This window comes from Leptopilina boulardi, unplaced genomic scaffold (assembly GCF_019393585.1).
Source record: "Leptopilina boulardi isolate dan_hultmark-lab unplaced genomic scaffold, ZJU_Lbou_2.1 LbouV2_112, whole genome shotgun sequence".
NCBI classification, from domain to species: Eukaryota; Metazoa; Arthropoda; class Insecta; order Hymenoptera; family Figitidae; genus Leptopilina; species Leptopilina boulardi.
In genome coordinates this window covers 492,402-503,717 of record NW_026137655.1, presented here as the reverse complement: position 1 = coordinate 503,717, position 11,316 = coordinate 492,402, and the positions used below count along the sequence as shown (strand labels likewise).

The 11,316-nt window shown below is 24.0% G+C and overlaps 1 long non-coding RNA gene across 1 annotated transcript; it reads left to right on the top strand.

The window, feature by feature from the left end:
• Positions 1-8,027: 8,027 nt before the first annotated feature.
• LOC127278039 (uncharacterized) lies at positions 8,028-10,104 on the top strand. The gene is made up of 2 exons (XR_007842442.1): positions 8,028-9,608; positions 9,937-10,104. It is a non-coding gene; the product is annotated as an uncharacterized LOC127278039 (long non-coding RNA).
• The last annotated feature ends 1,212 nt before the right edge of the window (positions 10,105-11,316 follow it).

The following is an 11,316-nucleotide window of genomic DNA, read 5'->3' as shown; positions in this document are numbered from 1 at the left end:
AAAAGCGTTCTCCGAGACGTTCTCAGTGAAAAAAAAAAAAATCGAGGAAATGAACGTTTTGATTGGTGCTTTTTTTTCTTCATCTGTACTTAAGAAATGTTCAATTTTTCCATGACATTGTTTCTTCGCTTTTTATGTGTGAATATATATATATATATAGAGCAAAGTCGTATAAAATGTAATTTATGTCGAAATAAAATTTTCGTGGGCTATAAAGTTGATTTAAATTGAAGTAGTATGATTAGATAATCGTTTTCATTACGACATTTGGTATTACTATGGAGAATATTATGTAAGTTAAAAGCTGTCAAAAGGGAATTTGCTGTACTTGATGTTGAGTAACGTAAGGGCATCTCACCAAGTGAGGTGGATATATAGTAGGTTTGAGTCAGATGGTGTGAGGTCCCGGGCTGGGAAATCAATACCGTCAAAACCTCCCCTGGACCTGTGTCAGTAGTGCTATCCCTATTTCTCATTGCTCAAGCTATACAGAAACTATCTTTCATTTCAATTAATGTCCATTCAACTATGCATTATATATAACTTTTTCCCAAAAAAAAAAAAACAAAAAACTTTTACTATAATTAAATCAAAAACTTGAAGTATTTTGCAATCAGTGAGAAAATTCAATTCCAATTTCGCCGTGAAAGAATAAAATTTAATGGAATTTAAAAAAAAAATTTCTTAAAGCATTGAAAGTTATTTTTTTTGAGGAGAAATAAAAATTGTAGGACACAAAAGTTCTTTAATAAAAAAAAAGAAAAAAGAAAAGAAGTATGGGTTTTCCGCATTGGAACTTGTTGGCAAGACCTTTAGGTTCGTTTTACTTTTGATTTTTCAAAAGAATAGTCGTGAAATGAGTGAAAAATGCAGGTTTATGTTTGGCACTAGTCCAGATTGAAAATAACTGCCCTAAAATCTAAAGTTCATATTGTGATAAAATTCATTATAATATTATTTCATAATCGAAAATTTATTTTTTTTATCCTTATTCATTTTATTATAAATAATACTTTTTTGCTCTCTAAATCTGAATTAGTTCAAAATTACTAATTTTCCGTAAAATATCGGTTGACTTTTTTGCTTCAGGAATTATTAGTGAAAAAATAAAAATGAGTATAATTATTAGTAAAAAAAAAAGTAACTAGCTTTAGTTGAAAAATAATTGAAAAAATAGTCAAAAACTTAATAGTTACCAGTAATTGTATATAGTTGAAAATTTAGTTTTAGTTTTTTTTACCTTTATTTATTTTAATTCAATAATATTTATTATTTTCTAAATATGAATTAGTAAAAAATAAGTAATTGTTAGTAAAAATTAACCAATTATTAGTAAAAAAAAAAATTTAATTGTTAGTAAAAAGTAACTAATTGTTAGTAAAAATTAACTAGTTTTCAGTGAAAAAATAACTGTATACACTGAAAAACGGGGTTTGATATTGACAACCAAACGTTTGGTTGGTATTTAAGCAACCAAATTTTTTTTTATTGAATCAACAAAATTTTGGTTGTCCCAATCAAATTTTAGTTAGGACAACAAAAATCCCTTTTTTTTCTAATTTTGGTTGTGTCAAACAAATTTTGATTGAGACAATTAAAATTTTGTTGATTCAACAAAAAAATTTTGGTTTTTAATACCAAACTCTTTTTTCAGAGTAAAAATAGTAAAAGACCATATTCAATTAGTTTACCAGAAATTTTAGTTAAAAATTTAGTTTTAGTTTTCAGTGAAGTTAAAAGTGAATAATAATTAGTTATTTTTAACTAAAAGATTAGTAGAAATATTACTATTTGAAACTTTTTTTGCTATATATCTTAACAATTTTTAACTAATTAAAATTTAGAGTAAAATATTATTATATCAATAAAATGTGTTAAGAACATGAAAAGAATTTTTCTGGCACTTTTTGTTATTTTTAATTTAGCACTGATAAATATATCGTTTCTTGAATATTTTTTTTTTTTTTTACAAAAAAAAAAATCTCAATTTCCTCTTGTCGACAAAAATTAAAATCTCAAAAATTCAATAGCTTTATAAGAAATAAGAAATTTTTTTTCTTATAATATAAAATTGAGTAACGATTAAAGATATAATAAGTTAAAGAAAAATGTTGTTTTTAAAAAAAAAAAATCATAAGAAACGTGATCACGGAAACATGAGGGGAATTTGCCTTGTGCAAAATATCGGAGGGTTGTTTCCTATCTGATTTTCTTGAGATTTTTTTTTTTTTTTATAGAAGGGGCATATTATCTGTTGTATTAAAAAGTTGCTGAGTATAGAAAAAAAGAGCGAAGGAATTTTGATAAGGATTTAAAAATATATAGCAAAAAAAGAGAGAGAGAGAGACAGGAAGGAAATTCACATTTGAGAGACATGACCGCAATTCGTTAGTATATCCTGATAGGGTCATCAGAGCAAAAAGAGAGGATTTCCTTATATATATATATATACAATAAGGGGTGGAAAATCTTGAAAAGCGAAATAAAAAAATGTTATCCAAGAACGTGGACACACTTCCATATAGTATATATATGCGCCCCTTCATTCTCATATACACACGTGTATATATACCGCACCCTTTGTGCTAAAATTAGAAGTGACGATGGCGCATATTCACTTCGCTGGCTTCAAGCTTTTATTCGCTGGCGTTTAGACCTAACATACCGTGCATACGCGAAAACCGCGAAAAGTCGATGACGAAGGGAAATTTATTCCTAGGTGTTTTTATACCATAGATTCGGGTCAAAATAATATTTCCCTCAAACCACAATATTTCTTTTGTTTCAAAAAAAAAAAAATTGAATTTTTGCGAAAAATAAAATTTTCCATTTTACGAAGTGAGAATTCATGAATAATAATCGCCTTTTTTCATAATTGTTTTATTAAAACTAAAATATATTATTTATAAAAAATCCACACAAATTGAAAATTAATTTCTGTTTTCGAAAATGAGATTATTCAATTAAATATTGTGTAAAATTGAAAATTTATTTATATTTTGATTGATATTATTGCTATATTAGTAAATTAGGGAATTAATAGGTTTCATAATATACATATAGAAGACAAATTATTAGAGAGATTATTAGCATATCGTTATGAAACGATGTGTTCATATACTGTGACTGGAATTTACATCATTGTATATAATATATTCGGTTCAGAAATTTCATTGGCATTGGGTATGCAGTGTGTAAACCTAAGAGCGTACTTGCTATAGATTTATTACTCGTGATATAAACATAAATAAATTAATACAGTGTTGTTATCAAAATCAAGATTTTTATATAATTAAAATAAGGAAAATTGGGAATTTGAATTTATAATTGTATATTTTGTAAAATATTTCTCTAAAGTTATTTTTCCCTTTCAAAAGATGGTTAAAAGAAAATTTTATTTTATTTTTAATTTTTTAAAAAATTTTTTAAAAACTTCTCTTAATTTTTTGAGATTTTTTTTTTCTTTCTGATTTTCTTATATAATCTGAATTATTATTATTATTTTAAAACTAGAATTAAAATCTAGTAAAATAATCATTCAACTTTCGTATTTATTTGCACAAAAGATGGTTTATAATATTCTGAATCATTGGTATAAAGAAAGGGCATTGTCCCTCTTTTAAATGACTCTGCCTATAACCAACTATGTCGCTCTCAATCGACCGCTCGAACAAGATCGTTTCCTATCTGTATTTATATATATATATATATGAGTCAGCTTATAATTTTATAATAATTAATTATTAATAATTTGATTTTTTATTTAAAATATTTATTTGTAAATTAAAATAGTTAAAAAATTGTAACTATCAATTTTTCGAAATCAGAAATATTAATTTTTTTTTTTTCATTAATGAATAATAACTTTTTTTTATTGCATATTGTGAACTAATTTGATGGGAAAAAAAAAACTTTTCTTTCCGTATAGAATATTAAAATACCCTAGAGAAATATTTCATAATAAGATATACATTTTTTTTTTTTTTTGACATATTTTATTTATTTTGCGAGCACATGTTTAATCATTTGATCAAATATTGGTCAATTTATCAAATTATATACGAAATTAAGAAAATTAGAATTTTTATTTATATAGAAAAAAAGAGAGAGAGAGGGAGATATTAATATTAAATTTATATATTATTCATTGAATTTACATATAATTTTGTATATAATATTTCTTTGGGGAGAGATTGAGAGAGAGAGAACGAGTTTCATGAAGTACATAAGCCTTTCAGTTCTTGAATACTCTGCGAGACTTAATTTAAAATTAAATTGATCTAGATTAAAAAATGTTGAAAGTACTTGAGAAACTTTATCAAGACTTTTATTTGATCCCTTTTTTATCATTTTCAAAGTAATTTATTCTAAAACAAACTAACGCAAAGATTAATTAATCATAAAAAAAATTCATAAAAGAATATAAATTTCTTCAAACTGACAAGTGAATTAAGGAAAAAAAAAAGTATCTTGTTCAGGTAAAAATACCTTTAAACTTTTAATTACACACAATTTCAATGTTGGTAAAAAAATAATTATACAATAATTCACTTGTAAACGAGATAAATTTATTAATTTTCATCAAAAGAATATATATATAATTTTCGTCATTTATTAATTTTGTTTGTCAATATTAATTCGAATATTAATTTTAATAATGATAATAATAATTAATATAATAAAATAATAATTAATAACAATATTATGTTATTAATTAATTTTCTATATTAAATGTTGCACGAACGTGATAATTAACAGAAAATTCAAAGTTAAATTAAAGTTATTTTAAGCGCATTTACATTATAATGAAAACTCATTTTGAACCGCGTGGTATATAATTTTTCATAGTGTCACTTGCAATGAATTTCTTAATTAAGCGTACAAATAAAATATTCATTATCCCATATACCACATATATATATTAATCAGCTTATAAAAAACTGATTTTTTAATTAACTGTTTTTTTTTGTATTAAAAGTGAAGGTACCATTTTCAATAGAAAAAAATTTGAAATATAGCGAAAAATTATATTACGTGACCTGGAAGGTGTGCCACCACCCGCTTGCGATCTGAAGTGTGTCGATTGGCGTGAGGCGGTTGGTACCCTTCATAAATTAGTTTATCACATTCTGACCTGGTTGTTCACTGAATATTTTTACCATAAAAAAAATAGGCAAAATAATGTTTTTTTTAAATTCATGCAAATATTACAAAAAAAAGAACATTGAGCAAACATTAAACTTTGAATTTTATCCAAAAATGATTTAATAATACAAAAATATGATTATTAATGTAAATTACTATTTTTTCATAAATTCGAATAATGTTTATTTATTATTATTATTTATTTTAGTTTTATATAACAAAATTATTTTTTATTACTCCATTTTTTGATTTTTGTATTATATTAAAATAGGTATGTTTTTTTTTCATTAAATTTTCCTTTTATAAAGAAAAAAAAAAAATTAAAATTGCAGTGTCAATCATAGTCGAAATTCTCAATAATTCAGATTTTGAGAGTCAAAAGAGATATGTAAATAATTTTCCTCGTGCAATCAATATTCTTTTTTTTTTTTTAAAAAAACGACAGAATATGCCAATATAATTTTTTTACTCCTTCCGGGAAGTGCGAATTAGAAATATATGACGACTTTTTATATATAGTTAAAAAAAAATTGATTTGTTCAATTATAATTATGTAGTTTCTCAATTTTTTTTTTTTTTTACTTGACAAAAAGAGGGAAATGTTTTTTTTTAACTAAGAAATTGTGAAAAAAAAAATATGAACCTAATAATTTGTCATTATGGTCAATTAAAAAAAAAAAAAAACAAACAAAAAAGAGGAAAAAGAAAGTAATTGCGGAAAAAAATTGGAAAATTGAATAATAAATGAGGTTAAAATCAGTTTGGTTTTTTTCCTATTATAAACGAACTCATAATATTTATGACCTTCGAGTAAAGTATAATGCGTTTGTCTACTTTAGCTTCGGTAAATAAAGTGACTTAATGTCGTGGGAGGATGAGGGTTTCAAAGACGAGAGTTTCCACCACTCCGGTTTCCGATTACGCGGTAGGAACTCGTAGTCGAGTAATTATTACTATTAACTATCCTCGTCCTGATTCGTTAACGAGATGAGTGGAAATTCAGTAATAATTTAGGTGGATGATATTATAAAAAAAAAAAACACATTTTGGTGCTCCATATAATATTAATTACTGTTTATATATATATATTCTATAAAAATATATCAAAGAACTATAATATTTTAATGTCATTTGTGAAATGAGATAAACAAAAATTCCCATTTTTCAAATCAAAAAAAAAAAAAAAAAAACTATGTCAAAACTATTTTTAATCTTTTCTGTAAAAAAAATCCAATTTTTTAAATTGAAATCGATTTTTAAGAATTAATAATTTTACTGATTTTCATTTAGCCGAGGATATTATAATATTACTAGCAAAATTACACGCGCGCAAGCGCGCGTCCAACTTTATCTACAATGGTTGTTTTAAAATAATAATAATATTAATGATAATAATAATTCTGCATCAGTGGAGTAATAAATTAATAATAGGTATATTTCTAATTTTCACGTTATCATTTATTTATTTATAAACAGAAAAAAATGAGTTTGATGTTATATAAATAGTGATTTTTTAGTTAAGCCAGCTCATAATTAGTTAATACAGCAAAAATAATTTAGCTAAGTTAATTTTTAAATTTAATAAACTTGTAAAACTAATAGTTCGATTGTTGACGGTAACAACAATGAAAACCCAAGAAAAAACCTATCGAAAAAGTGATGCTAAGAAAAACATAAATTAAAACCAATAGTTACAATTGGCGGTGTAAATGTTGATAAATCAATTCTAGTATCACCAACATAACAGCCGCCAATTGAAATGCCGAGAAAAATTAATTATGTTGTGTCAATTATGATTAAAATATTCTTTGTCACTTATGTATATACTGTATACGAAAAGGCAGAGATTGTTGGGATAAAAGATATTACTGACGAATGGATTTTCTTATTGACAGAATGTGTATAACGAGTAAAATCATTTTTTTGTGAATTGATAGTAAAAAAAAAAGATTTTTAAGTAAAAATTTTAAAATATAAATATTAAAATTTTAGAAATAAATATTTTTGATAAAGTCAATGTTTGATGATTTTTTATAATCTTTCAAATTACAAAAAATTAGTTTTGCTAAATATTTTTTTGTATTTTCTATAAATATTTCGTTGCAAATGAAAATTTTTAATTTATGTTTTTTTTTTTTAAATTTAATTAACTGATAATTAATAAATATTAAAAAATTATGTTATCAAAAAGAAATTTAAATTAACTGAAAATTATTAATTATATTTTAAAAAGTATTAAGCAATTAAAAAATATTTAAAAATTTTGAAAAAATAAATCCTAAAAAAAACTTTGTAATATGTTTTAAACTTTAAACTTAAATTAAAAATTAAAATCAAATGGAAATTTTTTTAAAAAAGCAAACTATTTTTATATTGTTTACATCAGATAAAAAAATATAACAATTTAATAATTAGAAATAAAAACAAATTAATAATAATAAATTTATGAATAATAATATATATAATAAATAATAATGAATAATGAAAAAATAATGAAAGAAATAATAATTATATGTTCTATAATTATCTGTAATAATCATTATATAAAAAATGTATATATAATATAATAAATTTATAAATAATAATAAAAATTATATTATAATTGAAACTTTCTTTTTTATAAATACCAAGTAGGAAATATACTGGTACTGCACACAATGAACAATATTTTTTTTTTTTTTTTACTTTAAACTGTCACTTAGTATATGACTTAATTAATGACGATGAATAAAAATATCCGTCGTGTTAACCATAAAATATTATGAAATCAAGAATTGTCAAAATTTTAGAAAAACAAAAGGAACAAAATACGACTAACTTCAAGTGTGGACAGACGGAATGAATGAATGAATACGGAAATTATTATAGTTAATTTAATCGCAATAAATATGTATAATAATATATAAAAAGTAATAGTTAATTTTTATTTCTAAATAGCATAAAAATAAAATTTATGCCAATGAACAAAATAGAGAAGTAATTTGCAAGGTCTTAAAAATATTTATTCAATTTTAATTACACTTTGTCAGTCATTTGGAAAAATTCTCTAGTTTTTTTTTTATGAATATAAAAATGTCGTTATTTTTTTTTATGTTACTCGTGTCGTCATAGTTATTGATTGAAGGTAGAGATGGACCCTTATTGTTCAATTGTTTATTTGTAAATGTATACAATGCTATTCATATATTATTATATCTCACGAGTATTCTAGGTCTAGGTTTTCATGCCCTTTTGTTCTTAAATACCCCTCCCCTTTGATCGAAAGTTTATTTGGGTCACATAATTTTTTTTTTTCGCAACAGATTTTTAGATATATATAAAAATATTTTATTATCACTTTGGCCCTTTAGGAATTGAGAAAAAATGGATTTAAAAAAAAAACGTAGGAAATAATTGCAAAAACTGTAATTTGGTAATTTTATTTTAGTATCTATGAAAAAAAAAAATATATATATATATAAGCAATTTGATGAGGTGTGAACTGATGGCAAATGCAATGTTACTAATGAAAGTTCGATGAGTCGTCGACATGATGGATTTGATGAGAGAGAGAGAGAGAGAGAGAGAAAGAGTACATGGTACATTGAGCGATATGAGCTTCTGAGGTTGCTATTTTTTTTCACGGACGTACGCCCCTCCTTTTGCCTCGTTAGTCAGGCACAGACGAAATTAGAGCATCGGTGAGAGAGTAACAATTTTCAAACGGGTATCGATTTTCCGACCGATTTGTCCGCAAAAAACCCATGAGCCCGAGGTGTAATCGCCGCAGTTCATTTGTTCTTTATAGTGTAAGAAAATCTTCTCTTGTCTATGATTAAAAAAGTGAAAAGGAATATTTTTTACCTCTCTTTCTCTCTCTCCCTATATATATACTTTGAAGTTGCGATGGACAAAAAATATAATCCACATTTTGAAAAATAGAAATTGTATCGAGTGATTAATTTTTTTTTCTTTGATTTCAAAAAATTATATCAAAAAAATTTTGTATAAACTTTCCCTTCGAATCAAATAATATTTCTGCGCGAAAGAGAATAATTTTTTTTATTATTATTTAAAATTTTTTTTGCCTCTCAATTTGAGATTATACTTTTTTTATAAATTGGATTATAAAAAAAAACTTGATTCAAATAATTGGTTATTTGACTATTATTAAGGGGGGAACACCAGTTGTAACTTTCGAAAAATCAATTTTTTTTTTTGTGCATTTTCTTAAAGTACACATATTTAGAAATGTGTCTGTAAATTTCAAAGTTGATCCGGTGAAAAATAAATGAGATATACAGAACACTGCATCGGCGCGTCCCGTGGCTTCATACAAGGTGGCCAGCCATAACTGACCCTAACGACAGATGGCCTTTTCCTATGATTTAGAAACGGCAACCACTGCGGAAGAGTTATTATATGGTCCAAGAATCGATGACTCTTTGTAACTTGGAAACAAAATTTCTTCTGAACAAAAAAAAGTAAGTTGAAACTTTGAATGCGTTTTTCTCAAAATGACATTTTCCAAGTCGGTGACCACGATTACTCGAATACCATTAAACCGATTTATTTAAAATTTAGTGTGCTTCATTTACACATATAAGTCTAGTTCGTGATCGAAGGATTTTTTTTTTTATGCAAAACTTTTTTTTATATAGCTGAAAATCGACCGTATTTTTTTAACGAAAATCATACTTTTGACTTTGACAGGTCGCCATTTTGTCAAATTTTTTTTTTTTTTTAAATCCTTCGATCACGAACTAGATAATCTTATAATAAATGTAAATCAATTTCATTTTTGTATTTCAGACGAAGTATACTTGCAGAATGCTGGTCACCGCAATTCGCCTTTTTTCTTAAGACGCCACTTCAATGGCTCATATCTCCAAAAGTTTTTGTTAAAAAAATTTTTTTTTTCTTTTAAATTACAGCTTTTTACATGTACTTTTAACTAATAAATAGTATTCTTTAAAAAGATTCATTGTTCTTTTGGAAAATATTCTTGAAAAAAGCATTATTTTTTGAGTTACAACTGGTGTTCCCCCCTTAAATAAAAAAATTTTTTTTATATTTTCCATTTTTTAACTATGTAATTAGAATCTTTGTAAAAACAATTCTTTTTAGAGGAAATAAATATAAAAATAATATAAATAAAAATTTAATTGTATTTAAATAATTATTATTTGGGTCAATTAAATATAAATAGTCTTTGTTTTAAATCTAAATTCAGATACAATTTTATTTAATTCAAATAATTATTTAATGCAAATAAATTTTTATTTATATTAATTTTATATTTATTTACGCATGTCTTATTACAAAGAATTGTTTTTACAATGAAAAGATTCTAATTACAAAAAAAAATAAAAAATTTAAAAAAGGATAAATAAAAATAGGATAATAAAATATTTTACTTTCTAATAGTCAAGTAGATTATTATTTATTTGGTTGAAGTAAATATTTATTTGATAATAAGTAACTGATTATTTTTAATTTTTTGGTTTTTGATACATTGAAGAGAGTTTAAATTTTGAAACAAATGAAAATTTATGTCTATATATATATATATAAGGTTTACACAGCTCGAGAGAGAAATTTCAACTCTCCTATTGATCTGACTGTGGCAGCGACACGTGCCTGTGAAGTTACTATTCGAGGAGTGTCCGTATTTCAGTAAATGTGTGCGGATATGACAATTCGTTTGCCCGGGCAGTAGTGTAAGGATAACATCGTGTAAAACCGATATTTCCTGTATACATAAATATATATCACACCATAAATTCACTGGGATTTTTTGGTGAAAAAACATAACCATTTTCCACCTTCAAGATATCATATAGCTTTTCATTATTTTTTTTTTTTTATTTTAATCTTATTTATTAATATCATTTTTCATCTCCTGTTTCATCTTTATAAATTTTTTCCTAATTGCTCAGAAATGATAAAATTATATGACACGAATAATATTCTAATTAATTTAACTAAATTTTTAATAATTCTTTTAAATAATTATTTAATAATTCATTTAAATAATTATTTAATAATTAATTAATTTTTTTTTCCTAAAAAATTATTTTTATATTTTTTAAAATAAAAAATCTTTTATAATCAGACAATGTCTAATACCCTTTGGTCAGAACTATTTTGGCTTTTCTGTTACGTCATTAGTAAAAGGATTTGTTTTTTACT